Below are 27,588 nucleotides of genomic sequence, written 5' to 3'. Positions count from 1 at the left end.
CCAAACCTACATAACAGGGCTCTGTCATGACGATTCAATCCACAACCACGAATGCCAGGAGGAAACAATCCGTTTGCGACACGCTGGTCGGAATGCTGCTTTAGAAGTGGCCGGTGAATCATTAGACGAGCATTGTCAAACCGCCATAAAATTTCTTGGCAGTCACACTCGTGGTAGTCACACTTGTTGTGGGCACAAGTTGAAGCGAGGCGGTCGATGTTTTCATTATCAGGAATACCAACATGTGAAGCCATTCACTGGCAAATTAGGGACACCCTACGTGTAATAGGTTTTGTGGCAGATTTAACGATGCTGCATATAATTAGGCGAGTGGAGTCTGCTAAGGAAAGCACGAGAATTTTTGAGTATGACAAAGTTCAATTCTTCAAATTCTTCTAGTAAGTATTTCAGCGCAACATCACTTGCAGGTATACATGTTCCGAAGTCGTTGAAGAGGTTGGATGAAGTATACAAAACACCCGTTGGACGTTAGTAGAAGGGCAAAAAAAAGCTGCTGAGCCACCTTGGATGTCATTGTATACAGATGCGTCTGTAAAAACTTTAAGATGACTGTCAAAATTTTCAAACAGGTTTAACTGGGTCAATTGAAATATTGCCAAAACATGCTGGTGAGACGTTTTTAGTATTCCGAGAATGAAAAGTTGAATGGGGAAGATGTATTTGTTGCACTATTTAGGAGAAATGAAAGAAATTGGATTTTAGGAACTGCGCGTACTTGTCGTGAATGATGCCACCATTTCCCCCATGCGAGAGTTTGTCGGCGAGTAAGGTAATAGATAAGTGCATTACAATCTGGTCCTCGGTACATGCGCTCGATATGGTGCAGCGCTCTTTCGCCAGCGTGCATCCTCCCGGATAACTGGTGCACGTGGGGGAACAGATCACGCATTGCGAGGTAAGCCTAGTAATATTCGGAGGGCACCACAATGGTCCCGTTCACGTTTAGACATCAAACTTGGCAGCACATTCACTATAGGCAAAGCATACATCAAGCCAAAAAGCACTGCTGATTGATAAACCTTTAGGGCTGTGGCCAGCGTTCCTCACAATCAAGGCAGCCACGTATTTCAGGAGCGACTTCAATTTCTGCCCCGCTGAAATAACGGCAGGGCACCAAGACAGGCGATCATCGATAATTACCACCCCCCCCCCCCCCCCCCCCTGTAGCGATGTTGTTGTACCCACGCTATTGGTATAATGTGAACCTAGCTCATGCTTCTTCGAGCACATTTCCCACTTTTTCTTGCCTGATAAGCAATGGTGGCTGATTTAGCAGGAGAATTCTGTAGAACACTTTTTCTAGGTATTCTCAAGCCGTATGAAACGCTCTCTGTAAGATTCCGTGTAGACGTGGACCCTGATGGGAAGGACTGCAGATGCGCATTGCTCATATTCTTGAGGTAATTTATTGGAAGTCTGGCAAGCACGCTGTCGAAGAGAGGCGGTAATAAAACTCTGCCTTGAGAGACACCGCACTAAAGAGTTTCCGATCCACTCGTAGCTTTCACAAGTACTTTCATTTTGCGCTTTGACAGAGAGTTACGCGCAAAATTAAGCAGCTGACTTTAATTTCCCACAGCCATAAGTGCAAGAAAAATCGCTATAATCATCATCATCATCATCATCATCATCATCATCATCATCATTGGTCTGACTACGTCCACTGCAAGACAAAGGCCTCTCCCATGTTTCACCAGTTAACCCGGTCCTGTGCTGCTGCTGCCAGTTTATACCCGCAAACTTCTTAATCTCATCTGCCCACCTAACCTTCTGTCTAGGTTCTGTCTAGGAAGAATCGCCTTATGTGGCACTGAATCAAGGGCTTGTTGTACGTCCAGAAATAGCATATGTGCAGAGTGCAGTTTCCTCGAGCAGACTCAAGCGATGATATGAGATCTGCAATGATATCGATTGTAGAACGATAGCCGATGAAAGGCGCTCATAACAACAGGGAAAGGAAAAATTATTTTAGCTCCCATAGTTTGGCATCTACAGTGCCATGTGTTCTATCAGTATATTAAAATTAAGTGAAATGGACAGCTATGGCTTTAGAAGCTTTGCAAGGCCCCCGGATCTTAATATTCTCTTTACGATAGCTCATTTATAATCAACAGAGATGACTTACGTTTGCCGCACTCTATTTTATTTATCCAAAATGTGCTCATGAAAGGCTTCATCGATGTTTCGTAAGGCTTGGTGCGTAATAGCATCTTCACCTGGGGTTGTGCGGCGACACAACATGCGCAGTGAGTGGCGCAGCTTCTCGAGAGCAAAATCTACTTCATCTCTCTGACAGGCCGGGCCATAGTACATTGCGGGGCTTAGCCGCTGTTTGCGTTCTTCAATGAAATAGGACAGGCAAAAGGTCTGTGAACGTTTCTACGAAAATTTTTGGAGGTCCGACGGTCGTTTTGCACAAAGACGCAATGAGATTCCTGCATTTATCTGTGGTATACGTAGAGCTTTCAGTATCCGCCATACACTTCCAAAGCCGCTTGCCGTATGTAGCAAACTACAAAATATAGCTTAGCTCTTTCGACGAAGTTGTTTTGAGTGCCACCATCTGCATCTAAGCGGCTATACACCGTCCGATTGATCTCGCTGGGCCCTTCTGTATGCGTGGCGTCGACACATGCGTAGCCGTAGTAGTTAAAGATCAGGGTTTGTGTTATTTAATTTTGCCACTTGTCGCACTGTAGCTTGTCGTAAGCACTCACTCACCAGTTTGAGCAATTTGTCATATTATAGCGCTTCGGAAAGCAACTGACGGGACTTTTCCGAGTTGTCCCTCTGTGATGGCCAAGTATTTTCCGGAACCAACCAAATTGGTTGGTGATCCGAGCCTCATGAATCAGCTTCATAAGACCAGGCAGTACACACATCTCTGGTTGACATCGGAAGGTGAATGGTAGAATTTTCTTTGCCTCTGCAGACGATTAAAATGATGAAAAGAAGTGAGCATTGCGTAACTTATCCAAGGCATCATCGATCCGCGGAAGTGGGTAAACATCACGCTTTGTGACTTGGTTCAGCTTTCTGTAGTCAATGCAAAATCGCAGAGTATTGTCCTTCTTTTTGACTAGCACTACCGGTGATGCCCACGGGCTGTTGGATGGCTGGATTACGTCAACGTTGAGCATTCCTGCACTTGGTTCTTGAAGGCTTCTTTTTCTTTTAGTACTACTCGGTATGGGCGCTGATGCACAGGTCTCACGTGTTCTTCAACCACGATGCAGTGCTTTGCGACGGGAGTACGTCCGACTTTCGACGAAGTCGAGGAGCACTCGGCGAACTCTCTGATGAGGTCAGCAAACTGTTGTTTCTGAGATGAGGAGAGCTCTCTGTCAATGTCTACTGATTAGGGTACGTTATCTACTGTCTCTGAAGCTTTATTAAGAGTGCAAACAGCTGAGACTTGCACATACTCATGCAGCGATGCTACGGATGTTCCTTTTGAGACATGCTGCAGCTTATTTCCAAAGTTAGTTAATAGGACATCCGCACATCCATCACGAAGCCTCGTCAGGCCTCTTGCCACGCATAGTCCTTTTTCTAGTAGCAGTTTAATGCTTCCGTCCGCTAATCCGTCACAGTCACGCAGAGCTTCACTCCTCACATGAACGGTCACACTGTAACGTGGCGGCTTGGTTACATCTTCGTCCACAATGTGGAGAGGTAGAACGGTTGGTCTCTCCGCATGACAGATGGCGACGACATTCTTTGTAGAAGACGAAACCTGGGACACTTGCAAGTCGATGACTACATTGTTTGTTTGCAAGAAGTCCATGCCTAAAATCAGTTCACGGGAGCATTCAGGAAGCACAATATAGCGGCCGACATACACGCATCCTCTTATTCCTATCCTTGCTGTGCATAACCCGCTCGGGACTAAGTGCCCTCCATCGGTACGTATCTGAGGTCCGGTCCATTCAGTCATCACTTTCTTCAGCTTCTTTACGAGAGCATTACTGACAACGGAATAGTCTTCACCATTGACTATTAGCGCATTGGCCTCGACGTCGTCGATCGTTACTAATATTTCTGAGGTAACGTCACTACTACTGCACTTGTCCGTCGTTGCGTAACTGCCGCCGTCCTGTCGGGATAACATTGAAGGGTCTTCAGTTGTCAGTATATCCGCGGCCTCACCTCCAGAGGTCGCTAGCTCTAGTTTTTCCTCCGCGGGCTAGGTGAACGTGGTCTTCGGAGATTTGATGACGGATGAGGACTCGGCGACCGATAGCGCATCGTTGCTGTCAAATGTAACTACCACTGTTGCGTGCCTTGAGATGAATAGCGTGAAGACAAGTATTCTTCGATTTTTAGAGCCGTTCACCGTTCCGCGGGCACGGTGCATCGACTGAACAACCATGCAGTCACGCTCGACGATACTGGCACGCCCGGTAAAGGTTACCTGCTTCTCCGCAGTGGTAGCAGAGGGGCCGCCGGTCTACAATGCGCCATACATCGCTCTTACATGGTCTTGCTTCCGGCATTGGTAGCGGCGTGCTCGGAAAAAACGTCGGAGGCATCGCAGCAGTCGTTGCCGTCGAATTCATGAGTCCGAGGTCCTGTCGTACAACTTGCGCGCACGACAACTGAGGGGGAGGCTCCGGTTGTGCGCGCGGCAGCACCTGAGGTTGTGGTTGAAGAACCGCGCCGCACTTCTACGCGCACAACGTCGGAAAGTGTGGATATCGCTTGATGACCTTGAGTCATTTGTATTTTCTGAAGTTCTTCCCCCACAACAGCCCTCACCATTTCATGCTAGAGATCGATGTTACTCGCGAGGGTTGTCGACGCTGCGCTAACAGATGAGACGCTTACGTCCCTGTTGTAATGTTGCGTGCGCTGCTGCAGGGTCTTTTCTATCATTGTCGCCTCTGATCTGAACTCCGCAAAAAAGCGGGGTGGATTACGCACTGCAGGCTTGCAAAAAGCTCCTCCTTCACTCCACGCATCAGGTGCCGGAACTTCTTTTCCTCAGCCATCTTCACGTCGGCCTGGCGAAACAGTCAGGACATGTTTTCAATGCGCATGGCGACGCTCTGGTTGTTCCGTTGGTTTCGCATCTGAAGGATAGCCTCTGCCTTTTCTTTGCGGTCCGTGTTCGGGTACGTAGCAAGAAACTCTCTTCGAAAGTCGTTCCACGACAATAAGGACGCTTCGTGGTTTTCGAACCACGTACGCGCAGAATCTTGCAGTGCCACGTAGACATAGCCAAGTTTCCTGTCTTCGTTCCAACCATTCAGTCTGGCAACGCGTTTGAAACCGTCGAGCCAGTCCTCGGAATCCTCGAAAATATCACCGTGAAAGACCTCTGGTATTCGGGGCGGGTGCATGACGATGTGAGATGGAAATCATGTCGCTTGGGCGGCCATTTCAGGGGCTCTGGAACTTACCTCCTCCACTGGTCTCGAAGAATCTAAGAGGGCACCGAACTCAGGCTGCTCACCTCGTAGGTGACGACTCGTCCGTTGGTGTACGAGAGTCAACTGCGCTGGCTCCAACCTTCGGGGTTTTGGGCTATGTTTTCTAACCTGAGATGGGCTTGCAATCATTCCCAGCACCTTCACCAGTTTATTTTGAACAAATACAACCCCGGAAGCTAAAAACAGCTATTTATTCATGGCGAACTTGCACCCGTCAACTAAATACACAAACGTTGTCCTGAGCTCGCTAGTGAAAACCTCGTCAACCTCTTCTTTTGCGTTTTGCCGCGTGCCACCCTGTCGAAAAAAAATGGCAGCATATCCACGGAATGAACGATGGATAGTGGGGCGAAGCATCCGTCCGTCAATTCCTTCTTGCTTTCGTTCATCCATGCTTGCGTCTGTGTGGCTGCCCGTGCGTCCATCCGCCCGTCCGTGCATGCGTCCATCCATGCGTCCGCACGTTCATCTGTGCGTCCGTCCCTGCTTTCGTCGATGCATCCGCTCCTGCGTTCGTCCATGCGTCCATTCGTCCGTGCAGCCATGCGTGCATCCGTCCATGCATCTGTCTGGGTGTCCGTTCGTCCACACTCCAAGTACCACCATCTTGCATCTTTTCTTAATATATTCCTTACATAGAAACATCGCCATCCAGTGGACATTCCAAGGATTGAACGAGAGGAGGCACACGCACACTTTCTTACGGCTTGCGCTTCGTGTCTACTTCCCACCATTAACCGCCTCGAGTTCACGGTATATACTAGTTCACTGTATTCATGCCACTGCGGCCTAACGCTCGCTAAACCTTTCCAAAACCTAGGAGTTTACGCCCAGCGTGCATAACGTAGCAACCCTTCTTTTGTCTTCTGTGCGTTGTTGATGAATAAAAAATTCGCAGCGTGCGCGTTGACTAAAAGCCGAATTCTCCTGTCTCTCATTCCCCCTTAACAGCCATTGGCATGTACATTGAGCACTATCTTTTATTGTTCAGGAACGCACAGAAAAAATCTCTCACCGGCACCACCCTGGAGGTCAAAATGTTATGCTTGTGACGCATTACTACAACAGCTACGAGGGACGAACGTGTGCCGCTAGCTTCGCCCCTAAAACCACCCGCCTCCTTTTTCCAGCGCGTGGTGTGGTGATATGTGCAGCCAGCGTTGCATGGCGCGTTTGGCTTGTTCTAATTTTATCATGTTTGTGATCACGTGATTATTGCAATATGGTTCCCAGCCAGAACATAAGGCAAACATTCCGTTTTCCATTTTTGTGCTCTGGATATATATATATATATTGCTGAGCTATTTTTATTTCTTTTTTATTAAAAGGAGCAGTTCACTCGAACGGTTGAAGGTGGGCCAGCTTGCAATAATCTCGTTCTTCTGTCTGGCATACTAAAACTACTTTTCGCAGATGCAAAAAACCTCATGAGAGCGGTAATATCTTTAGGTAAGTCCTGGATAAAAACTAGTTGTTGGCCCAAGACATTACCTCGTGATACCGCATAAGTTACCTTAATCATATCTGATTGTTTCGTGGCGATTTGAATGTATTGCTTTCGATTATTAAAATAGGAGAAAAAGCCCTGCGTTAACTTGAGGTGTTAAAGATGGCGTTTATATTTAACTACAGTTGAGCATGTGATGCATTATTGAAGGCTTTTGCGTATACTCCTTCTTCACTAATCGCTATTTTTTTCTCACAGGTGAGTCAGAAGCCTTGTTAGAAGTCGGATTTTTTCTATCATCGGGGGTAATTATAGACAAAAAAGACACCAACGCTTTTAGTGCGTGTCTGTGTGTTTTCTTTAATGGCATCAAGATAGGTTTTGTGTGTTTGAATTCACGTATCTCAAGAAAGTTTTCAGTGTTTTGTTTAAGAAACTTTTATGGTTGAGATTTATCAAACATAATTCAGGAATTTTATCTAGTCTCCATTGAAGACTCATAATGTGAGTAGTTTTTTCCCTTGACAGCAAGGTTTCTTTAATTGAGGTTTCTGGTTTCGTTTCACTTGTCTTTTTACGTGTATCATTTCACGCTTTACCTAAGAGTTGTTCTCAGCTATTTTCGATGCATTGAAATGAAACTTTGAATGTATTCGGTGACAGCCTGTGAGAAATAACCCCACAGTCTTTCTCCACCTACATTTGAATTTTGCAGAAAAACAAATATATCGTAATAATTTTCAAGCTTTTATAAGCTAGAGAAGTCAGCTGCAGCCGCAGAAATACAAGAACATTTTTGCATTTATTAAGAAGCCAGGCAGAAGTCATATTTAAGGAATGCTTAAGCATCTTATGATATGAGGTGCCCTCGATTACTCCACCTGTTTTAACATTTCCCTGGAAAAACGATGATACAAATACAAGGTCGAAAATAGAGGATACAAGCTTTATATCACGTGTGGACACAATTTGTCTGAGAATACAATAAAAGGCAATGTCTAAAACACGTTCACAATGTACGACTTCATTTTCTGCAAAATAATACGAATCACACTGATTAACTGTTGAGTTGAAATCAATAAAGATTTGTCTTGTGAGTCTGCTGCATCCATAAAACATTTGAAGTTGGCTAGAGTCGTAGCAGGAGAACAGGGGAGTCCTTACATAACTCCAATGTTCATATGGTTTTCATATTTACCTGTATGGCTTGACTATCGCCAGCGTGTGGTGAAAGTTGATACTTTATCTTTCTTTTGATTATAAGGGACACTCCTTCTCCTCTACTATCTTGACCCTTCCTTATTAAGACTTGGCTTAATGATGAAACTTCCACATGATGTACACCACTGTGGAACCTTATCTCCGTGTTTGTCCTGATCGTGTTTCAAGGTTGAACTTTCAATTATGTGGCTTTTGTTCAACACACTTGTAAACACTATGTAAATATGCAACACACTAAGTGAACGGGTTTGTGCCTTTCAGGTCATTGGTGTTTGGGTTGAGCACTTCACCCTTTTCTTGATGTGGTCCCTCTAGGTGTACAAAACATTGTTTTGGAGAGCTTTCTCATAAACTAGTCTAACTCTCATTCCTATCTTTCTTTCTTGTAGACTTGAGATGCTCAAGTTTCTCCGCATCTCTGTAACGCCTCTTCAGTATTGCTCACTAATGTTATTGTGAGTGCCTTTTAGCTTGAAACAATTCTTCACTACCTTTACTTCAAGTAGTGAAGGATGGTCTTTGCCAGGAGTTTCTTGCCCAGTCTACGTATTCTTTCGGTTGAACTCAGTTCTCTGTTGAAACTGCACCAAATATATCAATTACTTTTTCCAGTAAGTCATCATCATTCTCATAATATTCTTGTTTTAAGCCTGTAATAATCAGGTTGTTTTGTCTTGAGCGGTCTTCTAAGTCGTCAACCTTACTGAACTCAGTTGAGTACGCTAATATCGATTGCAAGGCAAAGCTTTAGCAGCTCACCATTCGCATTATCTATGCACTGAAATTTTTTCTCAGTGATTAATAATATTTTCTGAACTGAAATCATAGTGGGCTCGGATAAGGCCTGTTGCTAATGCAGTTACGAAATTTCTGACAAGACAGTTTTATGACTTTTTAGTAGTAAACATCGCTTGAGTAATAGGTTCATGGTTTTGCTCAACTGCTTCAAGTGAAATCGACAGACCCGCGAGCGCAAAACAGTCAATGATGCAGTTTATAATAGTGTGTGAGCACAGTGACACTACTCAGCAAATATCTTCACCTTGAAAACCACGTTTACAGTCACCAACTTGCACAAGTAGGGGTACATTAGGTGACATTGTCCTGGCTTGGTTGTCGTATTCAGTGCCACTCAAAGCAATGGGGGTCCTTTTTATGACCGCTCGCGTGGCACTGGAGGAGCGACGTCATCATGCCACGTAGGTGGGCGCAGCTATAGGGATCATACTTGTCCTGCAGGTGCGGGGATACCTGCTTACCGAAGATGTCGTCAGCAACTATGGTCATGCCGAGTTTGAACAGAGCAACAAAGGTGTGATGTAGAAATCCAACTGTTTGGAGCGAAACGCCGATGAGCCGGTCGACGAAAAAAAGGCATTCCCCCCAAACCCACACTAGTAGTGGTACATTAGATGACATCGTCGCAGCTTGGTTTCTGTGGCCTAATTTTTTAATCAAGCTGGCAGAAGCAATTCTCTTTATGCTTAGAAGTGATTGCAATGTGAAGTTTTGTTCGCGCCATGTAATAAAAAGGATTGAAGAACTTTTTATATTATCATTATTTGGGCACTAAACAGCATCATTAACTTTGTAGCTATGGTGGATTACAGACGTATCTTTGTCTAGATTTTCCTACAAACTCCACTGAAATTTCACTCTCTCTGATTGCGCAAAATTTATTGTTCATTTCAGTAGTACTTTCATGCACAAAAGTAGTGTATTGCGTATCTCTTGACAGCCAACATATATACATAAATATCCTAAGTTAAGAATAAAAGCGACTTCTCGGGATGTGCGTAGCATTTCTAATAAGTTGTGAAAGTCAGCGCGCGCTATTAGTCATTATGAAAGCTTTTATTCTAAACCGCCCGCTTGAATGATACTGTTCTTCCGGTGCGAATGGTCCTTGATATGGTTTTATATAGAGGCAATTTTGTCGCAATTACAATTTCGTGTGAGGTTTTTATTGCAAAAATAATTGGCAATATGTTTTTCCTTATTTCAGCTGCAAAACACCGGGTGCAAAAGCAGTGGGTCAAAGCTTCTTACGGAACACAAAGGTACAATTTTACTGGTGTTCAAATGTTCACTAACTCATGAAACTAGTTTCAGATGGAACAAAAATAATGGTGTGCTACGCTACCCCACAATCTACAAACTAGTTGCAACTCGAAAGAAACATTATGTAGGTGCGCCTCTGTGCCACTGCTTAATGCTAAAGAAAGAGTGATTTTATAAAGGAAGAAGTAAAGCGCAATTAATTTGTAATAAAAAAGTTAGACACCTGCAGAAGCTAAACGCTGCATGAAATGCGATATTTTACAATAGTCATGAAGAAGAACGCAGTGGTTTTAAAGTAAGAACTCATTATTATTCCACCCTAAGGTCTGAGACTTCCGCGAGCCGAAGTCTACCGTAATAAGTGGCCAGCGTAATAAGGCCGAGAAGCAAAACATGTGACGGTGCAGATGATAAAGTTGAAATTCTCACGATGGGGCTCTGGACATCATTCATACCGTCATAAAGTCGTCATGGTCATCAAAAAAAAAAAACAGCGTAGGGCTCTACTTCTATAAAGCACAGCAGTCCGTATTGTGCGTATGGTTGTTTTTAAGCCTGTACTATATTAGTGCGCGGGCCCTGCCAACGTTCATGAAGTAGAGAAGCTAACAGCGACGCTGTCAGGTGTACCGTAATCTAATGAGTAGGGTGTTGTAGAATATATACGGGAGGAACCGTGCCAGCGCAGTTGAACATACGTAAGGAGTGAATCCCTTTTAATCTCATCTAATCACATTGAGAAGAGCGATAAGGTGGCCAGATTAGTCATCTCAAAAAGTGTGCTCACTCCTCAGTTAACATCACCACAACGCAAAACGAATGAAAAATAGGACACCAGACGGCGAGCAACAAATAGCTTCGCTCGAGTTGGTAGGTGCACTGAGTGTGCAGTTTGCACTTGATGTCTTGTGTCGTGTATTTTATTCCTTACGTATTGTGCCTGTGTTAGCTTAGCGCGATTTTTCAGATGAAGATACTGAAAGAACGCTTAGCTTCAGTATGTTCCTGGTCAGTGCAGTTAACATCATGTCACCCCATCCAGCTTTCCAGATACGTGCGCACGAGTGAGAGGGGCGGCGTGCACTCGTATCGTTGGGACGCTTTGTGCCTCTTGTCTCGTGCTTCCACCGCAAATTCGCTTTAAAGCTGCAGTGGTTAAAAAGAGCATGAAGGTAACTTCGCTGGTTGCCACGGCTACGCTTACAAAAGGAGCACGCTGTTCAGACGTGAAAAAAGAATCGTACCAGTTCGCCCTCATTTAGTGTATACATGTGCGCTCGTTTCGTGCGTATTTATCTTGAAAGATGAAAATTGATACGAAAGAAAAAAAAAACCTCTCTCGCCACTTCTATACAAAGTTCCTCAAGTTCATATTTACAAACTCTAGACTAGTCCAGCGTCCGGGACCAATTCAGTCCCTTCTTCAGGAGGGACTGTTTCGCCGGCTTCGAAGCTAGCGACTTTATTAGAGGTGTACCCCATTCCATCGTTCTTGTTACCATCGTTCTTGTTGCTGCGGTGGTTTTGCCACTACTTATATAGAAAATGCACGTATTCGACCCACGATCGAGTGAAATCGCCACCTGATGGCCACTGGGTGAAGTGCGCCTAGTTGTTGATTGCTCCCTGCGTCGTCTTCTAGCCACATAAAACTAGCATATGCGTGCGCATGTCATGGTCATCCATAAGCCACTACTGCCCACCGTTGCATATGTTGCAACGTGCAGTTTGCCAACACACAAGTGGCACAGACGACCATGTTCCGAAAAAATTTCAGGTTACCCTTTCAATCAGTAGTATTTCTGTCTCAGCAGTTTACAATTTCGCCACCGGGGGCAGTGTTGTGCCCGCAATGCTTCTCTAAACATGGCGTCTTTCAAGCCACACGTGATCTCCGATGACCAGGTATGTTTATTTTTCAATTAACTAGTTTATACTTTCCCACAAGAAGCTCAGATTGCCTAATATTGAAAGAAAGGTTATTTTTATTTGATTTTGCATCAGTAGCTTTTGTTCAAGTGAAATATTTTGTTTACATCTTACGTTGCACATGTGCAACCGTGGGCAGTAGTGGCCCACTGAACGGCTGTTGCATATATGCAATGTGACTCCATCCTTCCTATTAGCAGTTTCTTGATGTCATTTTGTTGTGCTTAATACAACCAGTGTGGTTTTCGAGGGCAGTAAAATAGTTTATAATTTCTGTTATTGGTATATGCAGGCTGGTATGTCGTCGTCTTTGTTCTATAATTTATGTTATTGGTATATGCAGGCTGGTATGTCGTCGTCTTTGCTCCCGGGACATGATGAAAGCGTTTCCTTGGCAATGGCAACTTGCTTTGCCATATTGATTGCAACCAGAGTGATATATCTGATGAGAGTAGCGATGATGAGTTGGAAGTGGACGCTGTTGATAGAAACTCTAATGAAGAAAGTAGTTCGATGGAGTCCGAGGATGAGGTCACGGCACCGACACCCTTAGCAGGCCTGAAAGTGACATACGCCAAGAAGCGCTATACGAGGAAGATCATTTAAGCAACCACAAAGTCGTTTAGAAAATAACTTGCCTTTGCCTCTCTCCAAGCCTTACTCAGCGAACCAACTGCTTCACTTGCTTTTTCAAGAACGATGTTGACACGCGTCGCGGAAGAAACCAAAAAAATACTAGATACAGAAAATTGAAGCACTGTTAGACATGTCCATTGAAGAACTATTTCCTTGCTTGGAATGTTTTTCCGTATGGGCCACGTGGACATGTGCAATGCACGTGCATACTGGGAACAGGGAAGCAGGTATAAGCTTGTAGCACAAATTATGTCGCAGAACCGATTTTAGAAGATGACAAGCCACTTGCACTTCGTCGACAATGATGCTGCAACAGAAAAAGCAATAAAAGATAAATGCTGGAAAGTGCTTCCTCTATATTAAAACTGCGTGGAAACATGACAAAAATTCCGGAAGAAACGAAGCCTTGTGTTGATGAAATGCTCATTCCTTTCCGTAGACGGTCTCCAATACGGCAGTACCTGCGAAGCAAGCCCAAACACAAGTGGGGTATAAAACTTTGTGCCTGGGCAGGAAAGTCGGGGCTCTGCTATGACTTTTACGTGTATCCAGCACCTGCAGCATGGGTTTCTACGGCAATCAAGGAATATATGAGCTCGGTCTTGGAGCCGGTGTTGTTAATCAGTTCTGTTCAAGCCTCCCTGACCGAGAAAACAACCTAACTATTGACGATAACTTTTTTTTCAAGTTCCCGTTTGGTAAACGAGCCCTCAAGCAGGAAAATCTCATACATTGACACTGCCCGAGAAAACAGATTGCAATGGTACAAGTTGATGAACGAGAAAGAAATGAAAATCAAAGGTCGTGGCTCGTTGGACTTCCGTGTTGCGTCGTGTGGTCAGAACAACATGGTTGCCACAAAGTGGTTCGACAAGCGGCCAGTGACTCTAGTCCCCAATCGTGTGGTTGTTGAAACATTAGGAACGGTCAAAAGATGGCACAAAAAGCAGAAGACGGACATACCAGTTGACTGCCCTGCTATTGTTCAAATGTGCAATTTGTGAATGAGCGGTGTTAATCTACAAGGCATGATGTGCTAAAGCTATCGCTTTTCAATGCAGGCGAAGCGATGGTACATGTATATTTTCTGGCACACTATCAAAATGGTCGCAGTGAATGCATGGTTTCTGAATAAACGTTATGCACAACAGCAAAGAATTCGTACTATGCCGCTGCGCACTTTTCTGTTGGAGCTCGCGACCGCATTGGAGTTTTGCAGAATGCCTGGATGACCACCTTCAGAAAACGTCCTAGTCGTGAAGAAGTTCCTCAGTGCAGCACCACAAGACGTCCGAAAGGAGGGATCCCAGCACTGGCCACTTTGTAACGAGCGCGGAACTAGATGCAATGCATGCAAGGAGAGCTACACCTTTGTATCTTGCTCAAAGTGCCAGGTGTATCTGTACCTCATAAATACCGTAATTGTTTTACCCACTTTCACCAGACTTAGAAAACCTCCGAAAATTCAGCTTCAGATCATTGTTTCGTTACTGCACTCAGACAAAATAAATGTAAGCTGAGCTGGCTTTCACCTCTCCTTATGCCTTCCGTTGCTTTACCGCCCAGTGTTGCATGTGTGTAACAAGCTCTAATTTCAAATAAAAGCATTGCGTGACTATTTTCATGACGTCTGTTTCTTTGTTTTATTTTTAAGTGCATGTACATTACTAGTGTTCCTGTTTTCTTTATGTTTTCTGGGACTAGAAATTACTGGGTTAGGGACGATTTTCCCCGCTCTGCTATTGCAAGTTTAACTGCTTGTTCATTTGACTAGCACGATCTACAGACACATTTGGCCTTGCTCAGCTGAGTATGCATGGCAATAACATCAAATCGGGCACTTCTCAAGAAGACTGTGTATCGTAGTCACACCATCCAATCGCAGATATCATTTTTGGGTAGATATCGCCTTGTAGTTAAAGCACATCATAAAATGCGCTTGGAGTCGTCCCAAACATGACAAGTATTAAATATTGTGTGAAAGCAGTGTTTTAGTAACTCAATGGTGAACGAAGTTTTGCGTTATTGTTAGGGGTCTAAAACTTGGCGCTCACTTATCGGACGATCTTTCATTGTGCTTAGCATAACCTTTCATCATATGGTTCTGGTTACACTACAGCGAACTATTCCTGTCTAGTAAATTCTAACACTTCGATACATAAATTTCTTCCTCAAAAACAGAAAATTGAAGGTCACGGCGGTTAATGATATTGAGGCGTCACGCGGAATTTAGACATCGGGGAAAAGTTATACAGACACACCCGTGTGCTTTGTGCTAAGATTTGGCCATGCTTTTAAGAAACGCAATTGTTGAAAAAATTACGGGACCCTAAAGCTTTGTCTTCTGTAGGAGTTGAATGCGATAGCGGCATCCTGTTCGTAGTGCGTATATATATATATATATATATATATATATATACATATAAATATATATATATATATACATATAAATATATATATATATATATATATATATATATATATATATATATATATATATATATATATATATATATATATATATATATATATATATATATATATATATATATATATATATATAATGTTCTTTGTAGCCGGCTACGCCTCGGTGCGCTTGAGTGTCGTGACTACCACCTCAACTTGGAGGAGAACAAATTAGTTCGGGACGAATGGGTCACTAGTTATGGTGTTGATAACGTCACAATCCTGCCCCTGCCGCACACGTCGTGAAGCCTTTTCTTACAGACACGTGTGGTACATACCTGTACATAAATGGTCACAGTATGGTAGTATGCACTGCAGAGGATTGGCAGTTTATAGGTAGCTGGGAATCGTCAAAGTGGGAGAGAGGTAAACTAAATAATTTCCGACAGACTGCTTGGTTGGACTCCTACCTACAAGCTAACGGAGAGACCGTGTCTCTCTGTAGCCTACTTAGCCTGCTAGATTGCCCAGAGTTGCTTGTCCAGGTCCGAACTGAGCAGTGCAGTCTGCCAATGTGCCTGAAGGTCTTCACTAGAGGCTGTGACCCCAGAATTTCTGAATATTGCTGCACATTCTCACTTTTTATCGTCTAGAGTGGCTCTGGTAGTACAGTGCTGTCATAGAATAAAGCTATAGACGTCGGGATGTATGTGGTGCATGTACACTTCCCCTAACGCGACTCGGAACGTAAGACCACGAGCCACGTTGTGTGACATTTCATTCGGACTGTCCTCCGAGTTACCTATAGGGGTGTGTGGGCAGAGAACCGAGGAATGCGCGCGCATTAGTACGCTCGTGAATTTACTTGGCTTTAAGGGTCTGCAATGCCTCGGGAGATATTCTGCCGCTGGCGTACTTTCGAACGGCCGTCTGCGAGCCACTGATGAGTCATGACATATGAGGCGCTCGTGTGGCCTGTGGTCATCACAATAGCCACTTCCTTTGCCCTTTCTACGTTTCGTGTGAAGATGGAAGCGTTACTGTTGCATTATTGTGTCTGGTCTACAAAAGCATCCACGAGTGTATGAATGACCTTTAATATTGACTGCTCTAAAGAGCTTGTTTCGCAGAAATTTTGGTGGCGGCGTCTTTTGTTGTGAGTGAAAAACAATCATCTTGTGCGTGACCGAAAATCGAAAAGATGCAAAGAACATAAAAAAGAAAAATTTTGCGTTCTGTGGAAACCGAACCAGGGCCGTTTGCGCGCAAAGCGGAATTTCTACCACACAGCCCGGCATCTTTTTGTGAATACACTGAAAATAACTTCATATGCTTGAAAATGCCATGAAAGTGACTTTGTGTTTTACAAACACACGTGTTTTGTTTTCATGCTTCACAATACAACATGAAATAGTCCAGTAATAATGCGTGGTACAAGCACGCATTGCCACTGAGCGTTGGAACATGTGAATATAGAACGTATGAAACCATTAGATTATTAAAAACTTTATGATTTAAAGCCGGCAACTGAATGCAGAAGACACAGACATTACTGCACTTATTTTCTTAAAGCAACGTAGTCGGTTCATTGCAAGTTCGAAAAGACTTCATGCATGAAGTGTTCGAAGTGGACCGAAAATTGCTATCGCATTCAACTCCTGAAGGCGAAGGTTAGGAATCCCCCCATGTTTCAAAAAGTTTGAAGAAGCATCGGTGAATTTAACGAGAAAGCGTTAAGTAAAAAGCAGGCATCGGCCGCATTGACTCGACGAGTGCAAGGAAAAATGTCAGGGTCCCAGCAGGAATCGAACCCAAAGATTATGCACGTCAATCAAGTATTCATGCGCAGAGCTGTTTCGCAACTGCTTTAGGAAAAGAGCCTAACGTCCGTGACACGCTACTTATGGTGGCCATGCTGACAATTGAATTTTATAAACTTCACTGTTACGTGATTGACGAGTCACTTGTGCTATTGAATATTCACAAAATACATTTACAAGAGTGGTCGCACAGCTGGTCGGTTCAGCTCAAAGAGCCAGCTGCGACAAATATTTGTTTTCTTCGTCGGGCGCACCTGCGCATGGACCAGGAACATGGTTATTGATTCGCTTACCGTGTGTAGACCCATAGCCTCAGCTTCTTCATTAGAGAATTTCCTCTGCAATGTATTCGCTTCTTCGATTCCAAAACGCCTAATTAGTGTGTTTGGGGGGGGGGTACCAGCTCACCGAGGCATATTTGCAAAAGTAATGGCTGACACTCTCGTGCGGTGGTCCCTACATGGCCCTGTATTGTCAACTGTACCTGATAGCAGTATTGTCACTGAATCCCGATTTTGTAACTATTTTACAGCGAAAGCTGTTATGAGATCACAATTCGGGTCTCGCGCACAGCGCCGTAGTTGTCCACCGCCACCGCCGGTGTCCGTAACCACATCGCGTGAAAATAGAAAAAAAAAACCTAATATTAATGACAAAGTTGGGGCTAGAACCAGAGTCCGCTGGGTGCCAGCCCAGTATTCTACCACTCAACTGCGCTGGTGCTTGGTACTTGTTGGCAAACTTGCCTTAGGCAGACTTGATGTCAGGAAAGTAATCACATTCATGCGACTAATAAAGTGTTTTAAAACAGCGAAAGATTGAGCAGTCACCGCACAATGCGAATAGCGTAACCAGTGGGTCGTGCAATGCTCACACCTATTACAAAAGCTTTTTTTCAGCTATTAATTGTGGCACATACCCTGCTCAGGCATAAATCGTCGCCAGCCACTGCATGAACGATTGGCACAAAGTTCCTCGTAATAGTTTAGTGGATACCACACTTCTGAGAAGAATGACGAAAAATAGCATAGCGAATGCTGGCCTACTACTCTAAAATTTTTATTATAATGCCGTAGTGGGCATCAAGGAAGTGTGCTTGCAACAGTTACCCAATGAGTGTTTAGAAAAAGCTCTGAAAGGCCACTCTTCTAGCTTTCGCTGTGACTGTGGAGTGCCTTCTGCGCAGGCTTGGCGTTTTTTTTTTACTTCAGGATTCTATGAAAATTAGGTTACCAGTTGAAGAATACCGTCATCTTTCTTTTTCTGGGAATATATATGGTGCCAGTGCGCAAACTAGAAGCGTGCTTCACAAAATTTCGATGACTCATTCCGCCTCTCCAGTTTTCTTTACTACAGGTTTGGTTTGCATTTACTGTCAAGAGCCACAAAACATTGATTATTTTTCACTTATTTGCCGACGTTCCACAGGCCACAGGAAGAAACATTCAGAAACTATATTCAGAAAATAAACGTTACCCTAAATTATGAAAACATCCTTTCCCTTGGGGCTTCTTCTCTGGGCCACAGCAACAGGAGCGTCTGTGTAGCAGTTCGTGAATTTCTCAGAAACATAAGGAGATTGCTTGTAAACTTTGTTTTTTTATCCTAATAATTGTCTAGTTCATTGGAATTACCATCTATTGATTCATTTCAAATAATAAATATTTACCGACTTTATTCGTAAGTCACCTCATGATTATCCACTATAATGGTGTCTAAATGACTGAATATATATTTTGTATTGATCAAAACTTGAAGTTTGTTGTTCGCCATTACAATAACCACCAGTTTAATGGCCGATCTTCTGTGGTGGGTGCGAGCCAAGGCATATAGGAGCAAGCAAGCAAGAAGGTGGTTCGCATGTAGTAATAGGTACTCCTGCGATACGTCTGGTTAAAATTAATTGCAGTAATGCACCACTCACTGAAACTGGCTTAAATAGCACTTTAAAGAGCTGCCGCCATCGCGAACAGAAGGTCCACGTATCAGCTTAGAGCTTATGATTTTCCTAATTTCAATTTTGCTGTTGGCATCGTTGCGCAACTGTAAACAACTCGTTATCTAAAATACATTGGACTGTTCAACAGGTGTGTGTGCTAACAATACTTGTAGATATCTCAAGCATCATTTATAATAATTTGCGCAATAATAAAATTACAACACCGACAACTTCCCTCCACCGGCATAACACCAATTCTGAAGGTGCGTGGGATCTGCGGAATTCGTACCAAATATCATCAAACAGCAAAGACAGTTCATCGGATGCCCTATTCCTAATCTAGATGAGGGTAGTGTCTCGTTGTGGGGAGCCTTCTATTGTTCTTTTAGCTTAAAAATTCAGTGAACAGCTGTTTTCAGCCATAGGTGGTCTGCTCAATGAGGCACCATGCAACAGTTTTCACTCAATTTCTCAAACATGTGTCTTTTTGTGGTGTGCATTTAAAGCCACAAAATCAGTTTTCAGAGCTGGAAGCTCACCTTGGTCGCCATGGTTTGACATCACTTGCTCGAATAACAATCGCTACAACCTCACAAGAGATTGATATAGGTTTGAATTGTGGGAGGAAAGAACGTCCAGCCTGAGTGTAAGGTGCAGCAGTCACAGGGAAAGCTAAAACCGCGGCCTTTCAGTGCCTTTTTTAAACACTCACGAGGTAACTGCTGGGAGCGCACTTACTGGGCACCCACTACAGGATTAATAATAATAACTTTTGGGTAGTAGGTCGGCATTCACTATGCAATCATTTGTCAATCTTCTGAGAAGTGTGGTTTTCGCTAAACACTTGCAAGGTATTTTGTGCCAACTGTTCATGCAGTGGCTGACGATGATGACGAACTATGCCTAAAATGCGTTTGCGTTACAGTTAATAGGCGATCAAGAACAAGGATTTGTAATGGAAGGGAGCTTCGAACGACCCACTCGTTACGCTACTGTGTGACGCTTGGTTGTTCTTTTGCTGTTCTAAAACACTGCATTAGTCATAATAATGCGATTACTTTCCCGACGTTAAGCCTGCCCAAGGCAAGGTTGTGAACAAGTCCCGAGCACTGGCGTGGTTCAGTAGTAGAATACTGGGCTGGCACGTAGAGGACGCGGGTTTGAGCTCCACTGTGTCCTTGTACAAGTTTTTTCTTCATTTTGTGCGATATAGGTTACGGACGCTGGTGGTGGTGGCGGCGGTGAACTATGGCACCGTGCCTCACCCGAGTTGTTATCTCATAAGAGCTGACCTCCTATAAGCATGCGTAACCGACCTCTGGGCCAGTCCCCTCTTTTGGGAGAAATGAAGTTTTGATCATTATAATAATCACTGTAAAAGTTGCTAATACCGTCTTTCGGTTGCCCCGAGCATGAAAAATTAGCCTAATTGGCGAATTTTAGCCAAACCGCGCGACCGTGGCTCCTTTTTATTTACATGCGAACCCTCACACTTGGCTAGAAAGTTGACATGAATGTACCCGCGAGTCCTTCTCGAGGTGCCATTTTTATGCAATGCACACGGCTTTTGCAGATCGTGGCAGCTGGCGGTGACTTCTTGCTTAACAGCTTCCCTACCAATCCCTGGCTGGCGGAGGAATCGCTCTCTGGTCGCGCACAGCTGAAGGAACAATAAAGGTGTGAACTCGGCCTGTGCACGTGCTTGCTGTAGCTTGGCAGCTGGAAGATGAAATGAGGTTCAATGATTGCGGAGAGCCACGCTTTGCTTAGGCAGGGAAGTGTACCAAAGGTAGCGTCGCGTTGCACATGCATTCCACTGCTTGGCCGGATATACGCAGTCGCGTTGGCTCTTACATATGTAATTTCAAGAGCAGCTCAAGTCTTGTTTAAGAATGGTTCTGTTAAATGTTGGAATTAGGGTCTACACCAACGTGGCAGCGAACCCGAAGCTGACAAGAGAGAAAATGGAGAGAAGGCTGCCCTTGGTAATTTCGCCTTCAATGTGTATAGAAAAAAAAGCACTCTACCACCTGACAGGGCACAGTGGACTTTCTGTCATGGCTTTATTTTGGGCTCCATGGTGCAGTGGCAGTGCCATGAAAAGGTTCTTGCTCGAACGTTAATTGCTTTTCTGTATGAAAGGCGCGTTCTAATAGAGACCGTCGGTACAAAGTTTTGGGTGGTAATTCATTAGGACATTTCACATACTTTATACCTACTGTGGCCTCAATGGCGAATTTCAGCACTGACATGAACCAACTGTAACATTTATGTAAAAAAATTGCAGCGATCGTGTCAACAAGAATGATATACTTAGGGAGAGTTCACTCCTCATTGTTGAAGGTTTTAAGAAAGCCCAGTAGTTTTTAAGAGAAGAAAGAGAAGGAAACTTTAGTAACATGCAAATATATTTTAGTCATTCAAGACTGCTACGCATTACAAAAGGAGTGAGACGAAGCTTGGGAAGAAAATTAGACGGCAATAAATCCCTATTATATTCTTTACAAACAAAGGTCTCTGCTCTTCTGCTTAGAATTTAGTTGGTTACTACCATCGAGTCGACAAGAATTGCACACAACAAAAGCACATTCGAATTAAGGATGAATGAGGGAGTTACATGTTCAAAGCCTAATTTTTTGAGGTCCAACACGCAGAATGCCACGTAAGTAACGGGCTTTTTTACCTATCAGTGACCACGAAAGAAGCAGTGGTTAGATTGTATTGAAATGGGACACATTTATTTATTATAAGTGCAATAGAGAACACTCAGCGCAAGGTTTTATTGAGTTTAATGATTTTTGCAGCAGTTATTATACTGTAAATTAGAAAGTACGCTGAGCCATGAAGATAGAAATAACAAAGCGGATGAGTTGAAAAAAGGGAAAGTATGCATGGCCCTAGCCAAACGACTACCGAAGTTATTATGGTCCATATAGCTTAATAAAGTACCAACGCTTTAGGGAAAGCCTAATGTCGCGCTTCTTGCAGGAAAATTTCAATGTATTGTGACATACGTGCATTCTTTTTCAAGCTTTGTCAGAATGTCGGTATTCATAGAGAGTAATAGCAAGCTCAGCGGACGCTAGAGATTTCTTGAGCTTCTGTTAGGTACAGCAGGCGCATGTCTTGCTATCATGTGACTGAAAGCCACAAGCCAGCACGCAGGGGGTCTGCTGAAAGGTACTGTGCAGCTGTGGACCACGCATGTGCTGTCTGCGGCCATTTCTGTCATCTGGGTAAATGTGGGCCTGCATCCCTTTGTTCCAAGAATAAATATCTGTAGTTATTTGTTGCATAGTCGTACAACGTAACCCCATCCATGTCATTCTTTAAGCTGCTGACGAGAGTTGGCAGTGGCGATACGCTTTGTTTTGTTTTCTTTTCAGTGGGTGGGCACCTGCTAACATATTATAAAAACTACTGTGTTCTTGTTTGACAGCATAGCAACTGTGACTCTTTATGCTTCGCCTTTACGAAAAAAACAATGTTGCCAGTCAAAATACATACACTATAAACTTCATTTTTGTTTTGTTCTATATTTTCATTGTTAGCATGTTTCATTGTTAGCACCCTTCGCACCGCCATCAATTCCTTTCTCTTCCCGAGTGCCTATGTCAAGCTCAGAAGCGACAATGAAAACCTCAACGGCCTCTCGTATATTCACATCGCCATCTCACGCAGCCTCGTGGATCTCAGATAGCAAAAAAAAGGCGCTCATTTAAAGAAAAATATCTGGCTCATTCTCTGACGCACCGCAAAATAGATACACGTGTGCTCCTATGAACTACCATTGTACTATAAAAAGTACACTCAGATGTGATTACACCTCCTAGCAAAGATTACACTCCTCTCTGTACACTTCTCGCGCTGTGCAGAGATTATTTTGTTTTTGCTAAAGCAGAAGCATATTTTTTACCGTATAAATTGTGAAAACTGAAGAAATTTCTGAAAGTTTAATGACCCGTGTAACAGAAAAAAATGGACAAAATTATCATACGAAGTTAGCGTTTTGCTGCAACCTTTATCATCCAAAATTTCAATGAGAGAATGCAGAATATTACGTTATGTATTTTTATTCCTGATTAGGGAGGTGTATGTTGTCAAATACACTGGCCCCTACTGGGTTAAGGGCCTTGTTACAATTGACATCAGTGTGTTTCGATCATGTGAGATCATGCGTTGACAGGATGCCAAGGAATGCTGATTCGAACACCTTTTATATGTAGTAATAATAAAGTGCGAAGTTAGCGTGTAGTGTATAAAGGAATTGCGTGGAATCGCATAACGAATATTATGAAAAAGTAGCTATGCCTTCACCATGATTTGCACCAGTTACAGGAGTTGGCGAAGGAATTATTGAGACATCGTGTTCAGTTGGGGCTTATTGGTGAGATGTAAAGCGCAACCAGCTTTAAACAGGCCTACCTAAACAAAGTTATGTATGGTAGATTTTCATTGTGAACGAGTAATCAGAGGACTCCGCCCTGACACCCCTGTAATACCCGTGCCACATGGGTGGGCAAGAAGTCTTTTACGTAAGCGCTTTTTACGAAGTTGAAAGACTTTGAACAAAGATTGAAAGAATTTCAACAAAGACACCCTGGAGATGTGATTTTACTTTAGTGTTTTATTTCGAAGATTCTATCGCAAGCGGGACGTTAGAAGTCTAAGTAAAAGCAATGATAATAAAACTACATATCCTAATATACCCATTTGAGACTTCTTGCGTTGCTCATTTCTTCAAATAATTGAAAAAATTGCCAGATCACACTTAAAAATACAATTGATGTTATTCGAAGCATGTGGAGGGAAGGTGGCCGCATTGTAATTTGTTTGAATGGGCAACATGTTACGAAATGACGCTAAATATATCGACAAAAGTAACACGCGAAGGCATATGTTGAACAGTTCCAGGTGTTTATATAATCATTGCTTTGCAGAATGCCAACAGGAAGAAGAGTTAAGCAACACAAGAAGAGAAAAGCTGATGTGAAGTGCTAGTGCTCGTGAGAATGGTAGCCCTAGACACTGCTACATAAATGAACCTAAGCGCACGACATCTAACTACAATTTACGCTAACCCGGCGCTACGGCTGCATCATATGAGTCCATATGTAACGCTCATAAATTTGGATGGCGAGCACTGCAACCTGAATAGATGTTTGACGTCTATTTGAGTAGTAGTTCCGAGAATTGGCATGGCTCTGCGGTAGAATGCTTGATGGCCTCGCACAATGATGTGGTTCGACTCCTACAGGAACCCTGGCATTTATGTGTATTCGTTCGGTCAACACTGCCGAAGTTTGGTTTTTCTTGAAGCTCACGTGTTAAAAATACTCATGTGGGTTCTCCTCGTTCCTGGGCGAATGCTATCTATAAGTGGCACATACCCGCCAGCGGGCACGTGCCACTGTCTGGAGGAAAATGTTTGGCGACATACGCGACAGGATTGTGACGTTATTTATGCATTGACCAGCACGTCGAATTCGTCATACCGTCTTAACCTTCCATGCTAAGTTCGGTTCACGCCATCTCAAGCCACGAGATAGCCCAGCCGTAAGCGGCTAGATAGATAGATAGATAGATAAATAGATAGATAGATAGATAGATAGATAGATAGAATACTAATCTTGAGTGGAATGACTACGCATACGAGAATCTCACCTTGTTTAAGCCCATGCTCAAAGCCCACAAGTCGTGCTGTGGTAGCTGTCTTCCTGCTTGTCAATATCATCAATAAAAGACAAATACAATGAATATGTAAAGCAAATGATTAATATGAAATTGTTAAGTAGCGTATTTGTTCATTTATAAAATGTTTAGAGACGTTTTTTTTAAGGACAATGCAAAGCCTTCGTTTTTGTCACGCTACGTTGATGATCCGACGCTGTGAACAAGAAAGCGTGTGTTTCTTACGCTTTGCTCAAATTAGAGTAGCTGTATATGCTATATTAGGTAGCCGAGTAGCACACTTCTTTTGCAATGCCACTAGCTATCATGTACTGCGGGAAAGCTGGTGCACGGTCCGCGCATCCGAAAGTGGTTGCTGTCCACCTGGAATGGATCAAGTGACCACCGTTCTCTCTGTAGCTCGTTAGCTACGAACTGGTGCTTTTATTTCCTTAAGATTCAGGTCCTTAGATTCATGTCTTTAGAGACAGCAAACGGCAGTTATAGCATTCATATCCAACTAGTGCAACTTTCGATTCTGTTACGTGTTGTTCTTAATGCCGTAACGTGTAGGAGTGTTGCGACAAATCCGATCATCACTAGGTGAACCAAAAGCAGTGAGATTACCGACCTTGCGGGATTCGCACGCTGCCCACCTTATTGTAGACAATCCAAACTCGCCTGCGTGTATTTCAATTGTGCGACTGGACAGAAAATTTCTGATGTATCTGTGCGAATGCTCACCCATGTTCAGCCTCGACACTTTCGTCAACACCTCAGATAGGGTTACCTGGTCAAAGACGTTCTGCAGGTCCAGGCCGAGTGCGGCACGGTGGTGTCCCAAGTGTCACTCTTGAGTTAGATCATAGCGTCTTGCGCGTACATGTTGCACCTGAAGCCGTAGACCATGTGCCTCGACTATTTCAGGTACTTACACCACCTGTTCATCAGGATATGCTTTAACAACTTGCCCACGCAGGACGTAAGCGAGGCGGACCGGAGGTTACAAACGTCTAGTGGCTTGCCCAGTTTGAGGATCATTATAGTCATGGCAGCCTTCCGTTGTCTCGGGAGTGTCTCAGCCAGCCAGCAATGGTTGTAGTAGTTTATCAGGCTGTAGATCGCGAACTCACCGAGATTCTTCACCATGTTCGTCACTCGATCTGCGCCTGCTCAGAACCTGGTGTGGAGGTGCTGCACGGCCGCTGTGAATTATTTTACATAAATGTCTATGTCCAGGCTCAAGTTGGCCGCTAAATGGCAGTCTTGTGATGCCGCTGTAAAGTGGCCGGGAGGAACTTGGCGTCCACGCACCTTCGCATCTCGTCCTCCCCGCAATCCGTGAAGACTGCGTACAACATACTGGCTATTCGGTCTTACTGGAATGACATAATCTTTCTTTCGTCCAGAAGGTGCCGCACAGGGTCAACGCCCTCCCTCAATGCATTTCCGTCTATGGCGCTGCAGATCTCGTGCCATTGCAGGGCACAAATTTTTCTGTAGTAAGCCTAGGTCCCTCGGTTTAGCTCCGCAATCTTCTCGGCGAGCTCCTAGTTGGTACTCTGCACTTTCCCCCTGCCAGGGGGCTTGCTTGTCCTCAATGAGGGTGGCCAGGTGGTTGTCCGACCACTACACTAGGTGCTAGTGTCCATCTCAACTACCCTAGCCACTGCAGCGGCCTGCTCCATGAGGTCCACCGTCCATTCCTTGAGGTCCTTAGTCACCATCTTCTCGGATCATAGTGATCCTCGGTAGTCGTCTCAGTCGGCGACCTTGTGCATGCTGACAGCTTTGGTGTCTCTGCTTCCGTTGTGACCAGGATGGCTATTTTCATGATGTCGCAGTCACTGTCCATCTCTTGACTCATTTTCCTCTAGCAAAAGTCTCTCGTGTTCGGAATGTTGCTTCCGCCACTCCGAACGATCACGAGGCCCGGCATCGTGTATAGGGTAAGTTGCTGAACCGCGTGGGTTTCACCGGGTTGGTGATAAGGATCAACCCTATGTCAGTCACGTCCTGCAGGAGGTGCCGGCCCTTGACCAGCGTCCTGCCATGGCCTCAGGCATGATTCAGCGCGTTCGATTCTCCGCAGATGACCAGCCGGCAATGCAGCGAGCCGGTTCGTCAAGCAATGTAGTTTGCCTTGTTTAGCAAAGCCTGGAACTTTTGTTTCTTATATGCCGCGCTGCTTTATGCTAAACGTACAGACATTTTCAATAAATGTGCTCTCTTTCTACTCTTCTTTCTGGCGACCACATCCATGAAAGTATGCTTCAACAGTGTGTTCGTACCCAGTACCTCGTGCTCTTCGAAAGTGATATCCTTCGTCGCAAGTATGCAGGCCCTTCTACTAGTGCTGCAGGTCATCTTTGGAGATTTGACGGGCTGACGCTGGCCTCGCAGCTACAGAACTTGACCACCTCGATAGGGGTTTCCTACGGAACTAGAACGTTGGGCCTCATCGTTGGCTGTTCCAGGTGTTACTGTCGGAGTGCCTTCTTTATGTTGAGGCCATTACAATTCTGCTACCAGACCAGGAAGCCTCCACTGGCACCTACTACTGCGGCTGATGTCGTTGCTGCTCTATTCAAGATCACGTTGGGGGCAGTTGTTGTCTTGTCCTCCTCAAACCTGCAGCATCGCCATGATTTGTTGTTGTGCACTATCGATTGTTAGCAAAACGCTCTTTGTATTCGTTATTGTTGCATTGTGCTGCTCGCCATTCTTCTGATCCTCTCACTGATTCTCCGTGCTTTGAGCTTTTGATTACGCACCACTTGGTTTCCAGTCGCACTGCTGCCAATGTTGTCTCGTTTTTCACTGTCTCCTCCTAGGCTGAAGAGCTCCCCTTATTGCAAAAGTGAGCGCCAATGAGCACCAGCGCCTATTGCCACGCTGGATTATGGGCTCATAATCGCGCTGTATACTGGGGCGCTGGAGTGGCATCCTACTGGGAGGTGTTAGGTACGCAGCGAGAAATGGCTTTACACCATTAAATGAAAGTGC

At 44.2% G+C, this 27,588-nt stretch overlaps 1 protein-coding gene across 3 annotated transcripts in view; it reads left to right on the top strand.

Annotated features, from left to right (window-relative positions):
* Positions 1-27,588, top strand: part of LOC119164630 (uncharacterized) — a 231,070-nt gene that overhangs the window by 122,688 nt on the left and 80,794 nt on the right. The window contains exon 3 of one of the 3 annotated variants that reach the window (XR_012886293.1): positions 10,127-10,182. The exons of 1 other annotated variant lie outside the window; for it this stretch is intronic. The gene's annotated coding sequence lies outside the window, so the exon portion shown is untranslated. Of the gene's footprint in view, positions 1-10,126; positions 10,183-20,485; positions 20,590-27,588 lie in introns of those variants that run through there. One more of the 3 variants, XM_075874288.1, reaches the window with a different exon arrangement.

The sequence above is a fragment of the Rhipicephalus microplus genome, chromosome 9, assembly GCF_043290135.1.
Source record: "Rhipicephalus microplus isolate Deutch F79 chromosome 9, USDA_Rmic, whole genome shotgun sequence".
Classification (NCBI taxonomy): Eukaryota; Metazoa; Arthropoda; class Arachnida; order Ixodida; family Ixodidae; genus Rhipicephalus; species Rhipicephalus microplus.
Note: the sequence above shows the minus strand (reverse complement) of the source record. Positions and strands in the feature narration are given on the sequence as shown.